We start from the raw sequence: 14,848 nt of genomic DNA, 5'->3' as shown, positions 1-14,848 counted from the left end.
TCCTTTAAAAAATAAACATGCTGTGTTCTCAGTTGCTTCTGTTGTGTATGATTCTTTGCAACCCTATGGACTGTAGCCCACCAGGCTCCTCTGTCCAGGGATTCTCCAGGCAAGAATATTGGAGTGGGTTGTCATTTCCTCTTCCAGGGGATCTTCCCAACTCAGGGGTTGAACCGGAGTTCCTGTGTCTCCTGTTTTGCAGACAGATTCTTTACTCACTGAGGCACCTGGGAAGCTCTGAAATAAACATACTAATGCTTTTTTTTTGTTTGTTTGTTTGGCTCACAAGGATTAAATGAGGGAACTTCAATATATATATGAAAGCATCCAGTAAATTTTCTGGCACATAGTCATCACTCAGTAAACATTCCCTTCCTTCCTTGATCATCAGGATCACTTTCCCCATCTTAGAGTTACCTTTCTAAGACAAAAATTTGATTATCTTGGTACTCTCTTTAAAGAAAATCAATGACTTGTTATTGTTCAAGAGATTAAGTTGAACAGTAAGGCCAGACCTTCATAACCTGACCTTCACTAAGCAAAAAACAAACAAACAAAAAACACAGTCTATCTTGCTATCCCCCTTATCCTATGGCTCAACAAAACACACCTCACTCTGGCCACCTCAAGCTATTTTAAACATCAGACATTCTCTTTACTCTGTACCTTTGCATTCACTGATACTTTTCTTTGTAATTAGCTTCATCCCACCAGTATTTTGCATTCTTATCCTTCTGCCAAATTATCTTCCTAACTTTTCATATGGCAAATTTCTTCATCCTTTATGTTCAACTTCAAGTTCACCTATCCACCTATGTCTTTTCAGAATTCTTGAGCCTTGCCAATTGCTCATAAAACGTCCAATGTTTATCATTACCGTGATACTTAGCACAGTGAATCATCATTATTGGTTTGCATTTGGAGTTTCCAACCAGGCTGAGAGCTTCTGAAGCATCAGGAGATAGTTTTATTCATCTTTATGTCTCCATTGCCTAGATTTGTGTGTGACATAGTAACAATTCCCAAATCCTTATTGAGCAAATACATGTCGTTATTTTATATTATACTTGCTCCTTCACTCATTTATCCAATATAATTGAGTATCTGCCATATGCCAGACACTATGTTAGGCTCTGTGGAAGATAAATGTAAAAACAGATCCTGCTCTCAAGAAATTTATGTTCTGGTTGAGAACACAACAGATATTTCACATACCAAGAGCAGAGAATGAAAAGTGTCAAACTACTTCCAGAAGAGAGAGATAAAGCTCTCCAACTGATGGCACAGACACTGAGTAATGCTTACAGATCAATCAGCAAGTCATACTGAATCCCAACACAATTTGCATTCAACCTATTGTTATACTTAAAATTGATGATGTAATACTGGTTTCTATTCAATGCTAGGTCATGGATCTATACTTAGGGCAGAAGGGTGAAGGGAAAATTTTATTTGTATTTTAGAGAAAGGACAATATCTTACTCATTTTGTTTTTCTTTTGTACTCAGTGTACCATCTGGTCTATGTGGTTACTTAAGCAGTCTTCACTGAAATTGCTTAAATTGCTGACTTAATGAGATCAGGGTGGAGTTCCAATGTAAATAATTTAAAGATGATTTAAATTGCTTTGAATTAGTTACTTTGTCAATGCTTTAAGTATAAGATATGTATTCATTCCTTTGACCAATTTTATTCATTCTTTCAATCATTGCCTTAGTTTGAGTTGTTACAACAAATACTATAGGCTTTTCAGGCAGTTTGAATGACAGAAATTTATTTCTCACAGTTCTGGAGTCTCAAAAGTTGAAGATCAGGATACCAGCAGGATCTTTTTCCTGATTCCCTTCCTTCTTGCTGTGTCCTCACGTGGTGGGGAGAGAAAAAGACAGAGTGGAGGAGGAGAGAGAGGAAGCAAACTTTCTCCTGTCTGTTCTTATAAGGACACTTATTCCATCATGACGGCTCTACTCATGACCTAATAACTTTCCGAAGGTCCTACTTCCAGACACCATCTCACTGAGTATTGGGGTTTCAATATATGAAGTTGTAGGACATGAAGTCACAAACAGTTTATAGCCATCATGCTATTTATTCATGTGATAAGTCAATAAATAGTAATTAAACTAGCTCTTCCTAATTCTTAACCATTAATTATCCTCATTATCTTATGAATCACTTTTCATTCCCTGAATAAATTTTCATTTTCCAACTAAATTTTAAACCACCTTAAGGCAAGGGTCCAGTCTTTGTCTTCTACTAAACTGAGTAGATATCCAATGCTAGAAGTTTACTTGACAACTTCCGACTCTCTTCTTAACTATGACAAGCAGCTCAGGCCTCAATATAGACTTTAAATGGATTCTTATTTATGAAAATTGGAATTGATCAGACAGACTCATTTCTGTTCCATCTCTATGGAAACTTTTATTTTGCCTGGCTGTGGATGAGGGAGCGCCATGGCGGGAGATGACATAACCTTGGAACAGCTCTCCTTTCAGGTTGGAGCACTTACTCAGAAAGCACTCATTTGTGTGTTGAAGTCCCCAGCCCTGGGAACATTAGGAAGCTCATGAAGATGGGTCTTCAGAAGCCAGAAGATTAAACAAATGCCAGCTCCATAAGGCCATGCTCTTTCATCAGAAGAGAGACACCACATAAACAAAGAACCTGAAGGTGGAAACGAAGTTTTAGAACAGAAAGAGCATACAAAAGAAGGATTCCTACCAGGCCAGGCTGGGGGAGGAGGAGAAAAGTGAGGAAGTGAAGCACGGAACAAGCAGAAAGCCTGCAGAGAAAGAAGTCGATAGATCAATTAAAAACTGTGAGTCATTGGCTTCCTGATTCCAGGGGGCTAGTGGCAGAGGACTCAATCCAATTTAATATGTGTTAATTTATTAATGGTGGGATAGAACTAAAAAGCTTGAGTGGGAGAGGAAGTTACAGTGGAGAGTAGATTCTGGGCGGTGGGAATGAGAGGTCTGGGGAAGAAATATTAATTGTATACCCTAGTGGTGCCAATCTTTCTATCAATTTCCTATTAGGGTGCTCTTAAAGCAAAATTTCGATGCAGGCAATGCTCTTCTCATATGATAGATGAGGGAACCAGGACTTGGGGACTATGTAGCTTTCCCAATCACACCATTAGTAAATGGCAGATCCTATTTCCAAATGTAAATGTGTCTGATTCCAAAATCTCGTCCTGTCCTCAACCTCATTTTATCACCAATGCCTCACTCAGTGCATTATGATAGAATCCAAGAGCAGGAATATAGCAAAGAGTACAAAGCAGGTTTTAACCTCTTAAAAAATGTTCTGGATGAGTAAGGAAAGAAAGGCATGTAAACAATGAGCCAAATAATGTGATAGAGTGAAATGTGTGTTTGGGTGGTTATAAACAAAGTGCTGAGGATCCCAGATAAAAGAGCGTTTCGTTGTGATTCTTGTAAGGAACAGGAAATGCTATCTAAGAATGTGGTGCTAATGGACTGAAATGAAAAGATCTTGGATTGAGTTTGGTAAGCTAAGAATTAAGGGAGGACTATCACACATGAGGAAGGGAAAGCGATTATCATGCACAGGACATGGAAATAAGATTGGAAAAACTGCTTGTAACCAGTCCATGGTAACCCTTGAATATAAGTCTCAGCAATTTGGATTCTGTACTGTAAGCAATAGAGGTCAACAGAAGAAATTTGAGGAAAGGAGAGAGGTGGTCTGCTGCACAGATGTCTGGGGCAAATCCTGCCTCAATATAGTCACAGCTTACTTTGAGTAAGTAGTATAAGGTTAAAGAGCTATAGAGAGGCTTTTGCCTCCTAATTCCTAGTCCTTCCTCATCCTTAACTAGAAGGCCTGGAATTTTCTTTCTTTGTGTTTAAAGTTTATAACATGGAACCTAAGAATGTAACCTGAAGTTTCATTATCATAATTTCTCACCCATTATAGATCCAGAAGAAATGTCATAAGGCTCCACATCTCTATCTATCTGGGATACAGAATAACATTTAGATGGTACCTACAGGCTAAACCAAGAGGAGGATTGGCAATCTTTCATTGTGGCAGAGGTAGAGAAGAGGATTTAGTTCTAATGAATGAGTTCAGAATCATAACTTCAGTCCCTAGGGACCCCAATCCTAGAAAACTTGGACACCAGAAAGGTACTTAGATATGAGAATCAGTTATAAAAATGTAGACCTTGAAGTCAGAGTTTAGAACCCAGGGCACAGTTTGGAATAGAATTCAGAGCTTGACTGCCCTGATAATGGATGCTCAGGCCATGGGATTGTTTCTCTTCTCAAGTGAACAGACTGACTAGGAAGAATGGAGTAAGATTAAATCTGTGGCCAAAATAGAAAGCTCCAGTTTTAAGGTCAGATGAGCAGGGTAGAAGAAAATTAGGCTAATCTGTGGATGACCAAGAGGCACTGAGGATTATCATAAAATAATGAGCCAGGGAAATTGAAAGCAAGAACACAAAGCATGTTTCCTTGCACTCCACAAAGCAAATATAACTCCTGGTCTTGGAGCTCTATCTGGGGAAGTTAAGCGTGTATGGGGTACACACAGGGATCCCCAGGGGCACTAGTGGGAAAGAAACTGCCTGTCAATGCAGAAGACATAAGAGATATGATCTTTGGGTTGGGAAGATCCCTTGGGGAAGGGAATGGCAACCCACTCCAGTATTCTTGCCTGGACAATCCCATGGATAGAGGAGCCTGGCGGGCTACAGTCCATAGGGTAGCAAAGAGTCAGACATGACTGAAACGACTTAGCATGCACACATGCGTGCATGGAGTACATACATCTGAGAAAGGGCAATGGATGTCAGTCTTCCTAACAGAAATTTCTAGTGAAACAAAAAAACAAACAAAATAGAATAGTTTGCAGGTCAAACAGAAGTTGGAGCTGGTTTTTTTAAAATATCAAGGTATTTTCCCAAAGGAAGAATCTCATCCTCAAGGGAAACTTTAATTTCAGTAGTTAAAATAGTTTCTTTACTTTACTACTGTGAAAAACTCCCAGAAAAGTGACAGAGAGAGAACAAGTATTTGATAGATATTAGTGTCCCCTTCTTTTCCCTCCTCTCTTACTTTCAACCTGCTATTTCCAAGGCATTTATGATGCTTATGAGGCCAAAGCAATTGGGTTAAGAACATGGTTCTTCATGAGTTTTAATAACATGGATAAGATTATCTGAAGCAGTATTTTTTGAACTGTCGATGGTGAAGACTTTTTTTTTTCTAAAAGTATTCAATACGTTATAGATGAATACTTTCATAAACCCTAATAAAAATGAATGCTAGATGAAGGATCTCAAGCTATGTCTTCTGAATTTGAGGAGTCATTGAAAAGTTTTCTTTAAAAGAGTCACATAATCAAGCTTGTGTTCTCGAAAAATAATTCTGGCAGCAAAGTAGAGGATTCAAGGTGTGTTTGGGGGATCCTTAGGAACTGCTGCTGCTGCTGCTGCTGCTGCTAATTCACTTCAGTCGTGTCTGACTCTGTGCGACCCCATAGATGGCAGCCCACCAGGCTCTGCTGTCTCTGGGATTCTCCAGGCAAGAACACTGGAGTGGGTTCCCATTTCCTTCTCCAATGGATGAAAGTGAAAAGTGAGAGTGAAGTCACTCAGTTGTGTCCAACTCTTAGGGACCCCATGGACTGCAGCCTACCAGACTCTTCTGTCCATGGGATTTTCCAGACAAGAGTACTGGAGTGGGGTGCCATCGCCTTCTCCTCCTTAGGAACTAGATGATATTAATATTTCAGCCTATAGATGAAAAGAAGATGTAGCAGGGAAATTTTTTGAAGGTACATTTGACAGGATTAATTCTGTCAAATTAAAGAAAGGAAGGAAGACAGACTGAGAGAAACCATTGATTGTAAGGATGAAGGTGCTGGTCCATGATCCACTCCCTAGATCAAATTGCCATAACTCTTTCTTAAATTGCTGCCAGAGCCTCCAATCTAGTCTCTACTTTATTCTTGACTCTTTTCAACAAATTGTGATACTCCAGACATAGACTCATTTTAAAGTCTAATTATGATTATGTTGCTGTCCTCCTTTTCCCTCATTGCTCTCCACTGCTTTCAGGAAGAAGGAGAGCACATTTTCATAGCCTACAAGCCCCTGTGGTAATGTCTGCTTATTCCTCTAGCCTTAATATGTCTCAGTTTCCTCATCAAATATTTAAAAAACATTAAAAAAAACCCCAAAGCCAGAACTTCTTTTCTTTTTTAAGCAAGATGATTAAGCATCTCGCTTGCTTCTGCAAACTGCATTTCGAAAGACAGTGAAAAGATTTCAAAAAGGCATAAATTCACAAAGACAAGAAACAAGAAAATTAGCAATAAGAGATAGCCAAGATATTTTGGAACTCTGAAACCCAAGTTAGAAATACAAGGGTCTTGAAAGCATTCTACTCTGTACCCATGAAACTCCAGAAAGTTTCAGAAGTTCAAAAAATCAAATACTTCTGAAAGGGGTCTCAGAATGATTGCCTAAAGATTGTGTAAGAAGAAACCACACCTTTAGATACTTTCTCCTCTCTAATATTATAAACATCATTTCCTTCCTGTGGCACAAAATAATGGAAGGTTAGTCCTTAGAGAAGGACTTCCTTAGAGAAGGAAATGGCAACTCACTCCAGTGTTCTTGCCTGGAGAATCCCAGGGACGGGGGAGCCTGGTGGGCTGCCATCTATGGGGTCGCACAGAATCAGACATGACTGAAGTGACTTAGCAGCAGCAGCAGCAGTCCTTAGAGTAGTTGAACCAGAGACAAAGCTGATGTTTGAGAACCAAAGAGAAAACAGAGATTACACAGAAAGCCTACATACCCTAAAAATAATATTCTCTTCCTTCATGAAGCAATAAATCAGTGGGAAATAGGCCTTAACATTTAAGGACAAATTTTTTATGGGGCATCTGACCAATCAAAGAGAAAAGAAATGTAAATACTGACATGTGGGAATTCCTAAACACTATGAACAATCCAGATCTCCCTATAAAGAAGCTCATCAGTAGACAAGGCTTACCCAGGCAGGGTGGGCTTTGGGCAGTTTTTAATTTCTGATGCTTTACTATCATATATTAACAAATGAAAATGCAAAGTTAATAGGACATTTAAAAATCAATCAGTATAATTTACCATATTAACAGAGTATATGAGAAAAACCATATGATTATCTCAAGAAATCAAAAACAAGCCTTCATGAACAAATTCTAAGTAAACTACACCTACAAAAACTGCTATCTCTAACATTATGTCTTATGGTTTATGACCGAATGCATTCCCCAGAAGAGTAGGCATAAGAGAAGGATGTCTACTGCCATTGCTTCTAGTCCACAACAAACAGAAGATCCTAATTATTACAGTAATGCATGAAGATATAGGCATGATCAATAAGATCATATCCAAGAATACTCAACATTGCTAGTCATCAGGGAAATGGCAGTTACAATCACAGTGAAATACCACTAAACATCCACTTACAAGGCTGGAATTAAAAGACATCTGAATGAAAAGATATCAATACTAAGTATTGGTGAAGATGTGGGGCAGCTAGAATTCTGGAAATGTAAAATGGTACCACTCTTTTAAATACAGCTTGACAGATTTTTATAAAGTAAAAAATACATTTATATGTGACCTAGACATTCCATTTTGAGGTATTTATTTAAAAGAAATGAAAGCATGTGCCATAGTCCTTCGTTTTTAAACTTTTTATTTATTTATTTATTTTGGCTGTGTTGGGTCTTCCTTGCTGTGTGGCCTTTTCTCTAGTTGCAGCAAAGGCAAAAAGGGGCTACTCTCTAGTCGCGGTGCACAGGCTTCTCATTGCAGTGGCTTCTCCATTGTGGACACAGGCTCTAGGGCACACAGGCTTTGGTAGCTGCAGCTCATGGTCTCTAGAGCACAGGCTCAGTAGTTGTGGCACACAGGCTTAGCTGCTACGCAGTATGTGGGATCTTCCTAAATCACGGGTTGAATCCATGTCTCTTACATTAGCAGGCAGATTCTTTACTACTGAGCCACCAGGGAATCTCATCATAGTCCTTTGGTATATGCAGGGTATTGGTTCTACGACTTGCCACATTTACCAAAATTCACAAAATGTTCAAGTCCCATCATTGCCATTAAATGTCTGTGGTTCTGCATCCACAGATTCAACCTGCTATGGATCATGCAGTACTATAGTATTTATTGCAAAACAGTCCATGCATAAGTAAGTACAGTTCAAATCTCTGGTGTTCAAGTATCAACTGTATTCACACATAGGCTTGTCTGTGAATGTTTATGGCAGATTTATCCTTTGTGGCCCAAACTAGAAACCACTCAAGTGATCATCACCATAGGAAAGAATAAACTAATTGTGGCATATCTTTACAATGTATTCTGTTTAACAGTAAAAGGGGATAATGAATAATACATACAAACAACATGGGTAAATCTCAAAATCAATATGCTGACACACAAGAGAACATGCTGCATGATTCCATTTAAATGACATTCTAGAACAGACAAAACTAATCTATAATGACACATTGGGGCTTGCCTAGGGCCAGGAATAGACAGGAGTTGATTGCAAAGGACCACGAGGGACTTTCAAGGGGTGATGTAAATGTTCTATATTTTGGTTGGAGTGGTTATATGGGTGAGTATATTGGTCAAAACTCACTGAATTGTATGCCCAAAATGTAAGTTACATCTTGATAAAATTTATTTAGTTTTTGAAGCAGGAAAGATATTATGGAAGGAAAAATTCAGGAGAACTTATAAAAAATGCAGTATGTATGTTTCCAGACTCTTAGTAGATGTTAAATTGATATTTTAAATTTGATTGATGATATAAGGTATACGTGGGCTCCCCAGGTGGTGCAGTGGTGAAGAATCTGCCACCAGTGCAGAAGATGCAGGTTTGATCCCTGGTTCAGGAAGACCCCCTGGAGTAGGAAAAGGCAACCTGCTCTAGCATTCTTGTCTGGAAAATTCCATGGACAGAGGCACCTGGTTGGTTACATTTCATGGGGTCACAAAGGATCAGACACAACTGAGCATGCACACTTAAGGTACATGTAATACTCCCAGCATGGTGCTTGGTACATGGAAGATACTCAATAACTGTCTATGGGACAAATGCCTGAATGGGTCCATTAATTTTTTAAATCCACCAAAATCACTGCAGATGGTGATTGCAGCCATGAAATTAAAAGAAGTTTACTCCTTGGAAGGAAAGTTATGACCAACCTAGATAGCATATTCAAAAACAGAGACATTACTTTGCCAATAAAGGTCCGTCTAGTCAAGGCTATGGTTTTTCCAGTGGTCATGTATGGATGTGAGAGTTGGACTGTGAAGAAAGCTGAGCACCAAAGAATTGATGCTTTTGAACTGTGGTGTTGGAGAAGACTCTTGAGAGTCCCTTGGACTGCAAGGAGATCCAACCAGTCCATCCTAAAGGAGATCAGTCCTGGTTGTTCATTGGAAGGACTGATGCTGAAGCTGAAACTCCAATACTTTGGCCACCTCATGCGAAGAGTTGACTCACTGGAAAAGACCCTGATACTGGGACAGATTAGGGGTAGGAGGAGAAGGGGACAACAGAGGATGAGATGGCTGGATGGCATCACTGACTTGATGGACATGAGTTTGAGTGAACTCCGGGAGTTGGTGATGGACAGGGAGGCCTGGCGTGCTGCAATTCATGGGGTTGCAAAGAGTCAGACACAACTGAGTGACTGAACTGAACGGAACTTCCACTTATCTTGAGATTGTAAATGCTTACATTTAGGAAAAGAAATGTATAGGGCTTCTTCATAAAGGGGCAATCTGCCTTTCTTCCAAGGAGGTACTTCTCTTATTTTGAAGCAGAGTCTGGGTAGACGGTTCCACTAGAAATACAAATGCAGTTGCTAAGGCATCAAATTAAGTGACTTTACAAAGAAGAGAGGCCCCAAGATTCAAAGAGGAGAAAATGCAAGTGGTTAATGAGGTGAAATCGGACAAGTAGAGTGGGACTAGAGAACAGTAAGAGCTTACTTAATGCAAAGCAACTTCCTGAAAGGAAGCTCAAGAGTATAGTAATACAGCCCCAAAGGCTGATGTCAGTGATCTTAACCACAGGTAGGAAAGAAGCTTGGGCCTGGGCTATTGCAGAACTCCAAGCTCTTTCGAACACCTGAGAAAGGACTTCTAGAGCTTCCTATCCCTCCTTTACTTAATAGGTGAGGAAATGAAAGCTTGAAGAAAGGAAACGACTTACCCACCAGTGCACAAGCATGGAGTCAGAATTTTCCCAAACCACCTACCTTTTCATCATGGTTGTATTTGCTGTTCAGTGTAAGTGAAAACCAAACTATTTCAGAACTAGATTCAGAGCCTCTGAAAAGAGGCAGCTTCTGACTGGCTCAGTTCCTGGTGGAAAACCTGTTCTTTTGACTTTTCACTGCTGAGAACTGAATTGTGATTCTTCCGGAGGATTGAGGGCTTGAGTTCCTGAGGCCAAATACGGAAAGAAATTGTCCCGTGCCTCTGGGGATTCCAACCAGCCTGGACCTCCCGAGCTGAGCCAGTGACACTTTGCTCACCAAAGGGTGGTGTCTCCTCATGCTCGTGAGCAAAGAGAATTGGTCTGAGTAGGCTTCCAGCTGGCACCAGTTGCAGCTGTGGTTTCTGGGGTCTCGGTCTACTCCCGTTATTGAACTGCAGTCTTTTTTTGTGGTTATAGGTGTCATCTGGCTAATTATGGCATGTTGCTGTAACTAAAACCCAATTCTTGTATTTTACCACCGACATCACACACTTATTTATAACCTTCAAGGAACATGTCCAACACCTCATGCATCTTACCATATCTAGTCAGTACCATACAGGGCTTGAGTGCTTATTTACACGGAGGGCAGGAATTACAGCCTTTCTCTACATTACACTAAGAAGACTGCCCAAGAGATCCTTTGAAAACAAATCATACCAGCTTTGTGTTTTGAATTTTAGAACTAGATATTGTTCCAATAGATGACAGTATAAGGCACCATAATAAAGTAAAAATAGCTCAGGATTAAGAATCAGAAGATATCTGAGGAAGGTTGAAATAGAAGATAGATGATGCCTAGTATCAGAAGGCCAAAGAACAGAGCACCTGTCTGAGTCCGTTCATGTTGCCATAACAAGATATAAAAGACTGGGTGGATTATAATTGGAAACTTATTTATCGCAATTCTGGAGGCTGGAAATCTGAGAGCACAGTACCAGTATGGCCAAGAGAGGGCCCTCTTTTGGGTGGCAGACTTCTGAGCTTCTGAGTTGTATCTTCACATTGAAGAAAGGGTAGGGGAATCCTCTTTGGTCTCTTTTCTAGGAACACTAATCCCATCATGAGGTCTCTACTCTTATGACCTAAGCACCTCTCAAAGGCCCCACCCTTAATACTATTACACCAGGCATTAGGATTTCAACATATGAATTTTGGGGGACACAAACATTCAGACCATAGTGGCACCCATTGTTAAGTACTTGTGTTCATTTGACACTATATTCAATTATAAACTTTAAGCAATTTATGGACAGCCTTGTTTAGTCGCTAAGTCAGGTCTGACTCTTTTGAGACCCAATGGACTGTAGCCCCCAAGCTCATCTGTGCATGGAATTTCAACTTCTGAGGCAAGAATACTGGAGTGGGTTGCCATTTCATTCTCTAGGTGATCTTCTGGACTCGGAATGAACCTGCATCTCCTGCTTGGCAGGTGGATTCTTTACCACTGAGAACCAGGGGAAACAAGGACAGTCTTATATCCATTTTATTTACTTTCTATACCAATGCTCATCACAGTACCTGCCACTCTTAGTAGTCCAACAAATGTTTTTAGAATGGATGAATGAATGACAGACAGGTACTCCTTTTAATCTTATTTCAGATTGAGAAATTAGGCTTTAAAATGTTAGCTGTTGTGTATAAATTCACACCTCCTTGTGTAGAAAAGCCTAAAATCCAATTAGAAGTGATCTCTTTGATTCCAAAGCATATCCTCTTCACTACACCATGGGTTTTTAGTCAACCAATAGATAATTACTTAGATGTGCCCCCATTTGGGTAAAATTTGGAAGAATGGGATTGCAATGTAAGGAGTAGCATTCATCTTAGCTATGCTTACAAAAGATAATTGAAACATCTTTGTGGAGAACTGTAGTGGGCAAATGTGGAAGAAGAGAGTCCCTCTGAGGCATTGGCTGATGGACTTCCACACTAGTGGTAAAGAACTTGCCTGCCAGTGCAGGAGACATGAGAATGGCATTCAATCCCTGGGTCAGGAAGATCCGTTTGCAGGAGGAAATGGCAGCCCACTCCAGTATTCTTGCCTGGAGAATCCCATGGACAGAGGAGCCTGGCGGGCTACAGTCCATGGGGTCACAAAGAGTTGAACATGACTGAAGAGAGTTAGCAGGCACATGTAGAGAAGAAGGAAAGAGAAAACTGGGCATTATCTCAGGCTTTCGTTTCAGATACTGAGTGGATAAAGGTACCATTCTCTGAGCTGTAAAAGTCTGAAGGGAGAATGGTTCTGCAGGGTAGAGAATCGAGAGTTTTGTTTTGAACATGTTATCATTGATATGTGTAATAAATAAGCAGGTAGAAATGTGGAATTGGCTGCTGGATAGATGAGGCTAGAATTCTGGGAAGAGGTGAAGGTAGAAGATAGACATTTAGGAGACTTTGATAGCAGGGAAGCAGAGCTGGTATTTAAACACTAGGCCACTCACTGTAAAGGTCCCTTCAAAAAAGCATGGTACACAGTAGTTAGACAACCATATCACACTTGACAAGAACACTCATTATACCTCAGCGTGGCTGGGTCTGATGATTGAGGCCCAGTTTTGGCAGAAAGGTTGCAAGTAAAAATGGTCTTTACTGAGAATTCCCTCAGGCACAATATTAAATATGAAAAACCGAGTAGACGTAGCTGTAGACTTAGGCAGAGAGTAGATGCAATCACTACAAGGTTTAGAGAAATTACAACGAGCCTTTGGGTTAGTCAAAGCATAATAATGATATCAAAAGTTCAGCTATGCGCAGTCTGGATATGATGACTGACTTCTTTCTTTCTCTTTCTCTCTCTCTCTCTCTCTCTTTTTTTTTTCCATCCCAGGAAAGAAAACAAACATCAGTACCCCACACCCTGGAGCTTGGATGCACTGAATTTTCAGGACTCCATTCGGTTGCCGCTAGAGAACTGACTGTATGATATTGCAATGATTCATTCAGTGTCTGCCTTCTTTGCATAGGCTGGGATCCTTTGAAGATGGGAATAAACCCTTTCTTAACCATATCTCCAGCCTCTCAAAATCTCTGGAGGATTATACTGAATTAATCATTGTGCACTGAGGAATTCAGTAAGTGCTTAAGAAGGTTAATCTTCCAAATATCTAACAGAAAATTTCTGACACAAAATAAAAACAATTATTCTATGAAATTTTGTTTCTGTGAACAGCAGTGAGCCCTCATACTGCTGCTGCTGCTGCTGCCAAGTCGCTTCAGTCATGTCCAACTCTGTGTGACCCCATGGATGGCAGCCCACCAGGCTCCTCAGTCCCTGGGATTCTCCAGGCAAGAATACTGGAGTGGGTTGCCATTTCCTTCTCCACTGGTGACTTATAAAACATATGGATTTTCCTGCCACCAGTTTTTGTTTCAGTCCTCTCTCTTTAAGGGCAAAGAATTATATATACAATACAAGATCATAGTGCTTAATTTCTTCAAACATGTTTCCATGGAGCCCTGCCCTGAGGCTAGCCCCTTGAACAAGTCAACCACTAATGGTAACTAAATCTAACCATTCTCTTGATTTCTTCGTTTAGAACTCAAGAGCAGAAGAATACATTCTTTCTCCCAGATCCAGTGTTCATCTTATTTTATCCCCTCTGTGATTGATTTATTCATTCAGAAGAAGCACTCAATGAATTAAGGTAATTTACTGGAAATATAAATAACTGGGGGTGAAGTGTTTATACCTCTAAAATATTTTTCAACAAATAATTTCAAAAATTGTAAGAAAAAATGTCAGAAGACTCTGTCTCAACCTTTAGTTCATATAACATGATATTTTTAATTTAGGCAATGCATAAGTATATGTTTTTACTGTACACTTATTAATTTTTGTGCCCATTCCCCCAATCAAATTGGAACTTCTGTCCAAAGAGCTATCTGACCTCTACAATAGACATGTACTCTTGTATACTCAGAGCCTAGCACAAGGCAAGACACTTAAAATGTGTTCAATAAATATCTGTTGAATGCATGAATTACCTCCAGCATTTATATCAATCTTACAAGTTGGAGAGTACTACCTTTTTTTTAAGGGGGAAAAAAAGTTTCAGAGACGTGACATCTCTAAAGTAAAGGAGCTAAGATATGATTTTAAATCCTGCCTTTTTTATTTTAAATCCTGCCATTTTTAAGGAACAAAATAGTGCCATTTGCAGAAATATGGATGGACCTATTATAGGTCATACAGAGTGGAGTATATCAGAAAGAGAAAAGCAAATATCATATAACATCATGCTTCCCTGGTGGCTCAGAGGTTAAAGCATCTGCCTGCAATGCAGGAGACCTAGGTTCGATCCCTGGGTTGGGAAGATCCCTTGGAGAAGGAAATGGCAACCCACTCCAGTATTCTTGCCTGGAGAATCCCATGGACAGAGGAGCCTGGTGGGCTATAGTCCATGGGGTCGCAAAGAGTTGGACACGACTGAACAACTTCACTTTTTTTTTTTTTAATGTAGAATCTAGAAAAAATCTTGAAATGGACTTATTTGCAAAACAGAAATAGGGTCACGGACTTAGAGAACAAA

General features: G+C 39.9%; 1 non-coding gene across 1 annotated transcript; it reads left to right on the top strand.

Annotated features, from left to right (window-relative positions):
* Positions 1–14,560: 14,560 nt before the first annotated feature.
* Positions 14,561–14,632, top strand: TRNAC-GCA. The gene has a single exon. It is a non-coding gene; the product is annotated as a tRNA-Cys (tRNA).
* The last annotated feature ends 216 nt before the right edge of the window (positions 14,633–14,848 follow it).

Source organism: Bos indicus x Bos taurus, chromosome 14 (genome assembly GCF_003369695.1).
Source record: "Bos indicus x Bos taurus breed Angus x Brahman F1 hybrid chromosome 14, Bos_hybrid_MaternalHap_v2.0, whole genome shotgun sequence".
In the NCBI taxonomy this organism is placed as follows: Eukaryota; Metazoa; Chordata; class Mammalia; order Artiodactyla; family Bovidae; genus Bos; species Bos indicus x Bos taurus.
Note: the sequence above shows the minus strand (reverse complement) of the source record. Positions and strands in the feature narration are given on the sequence as shown.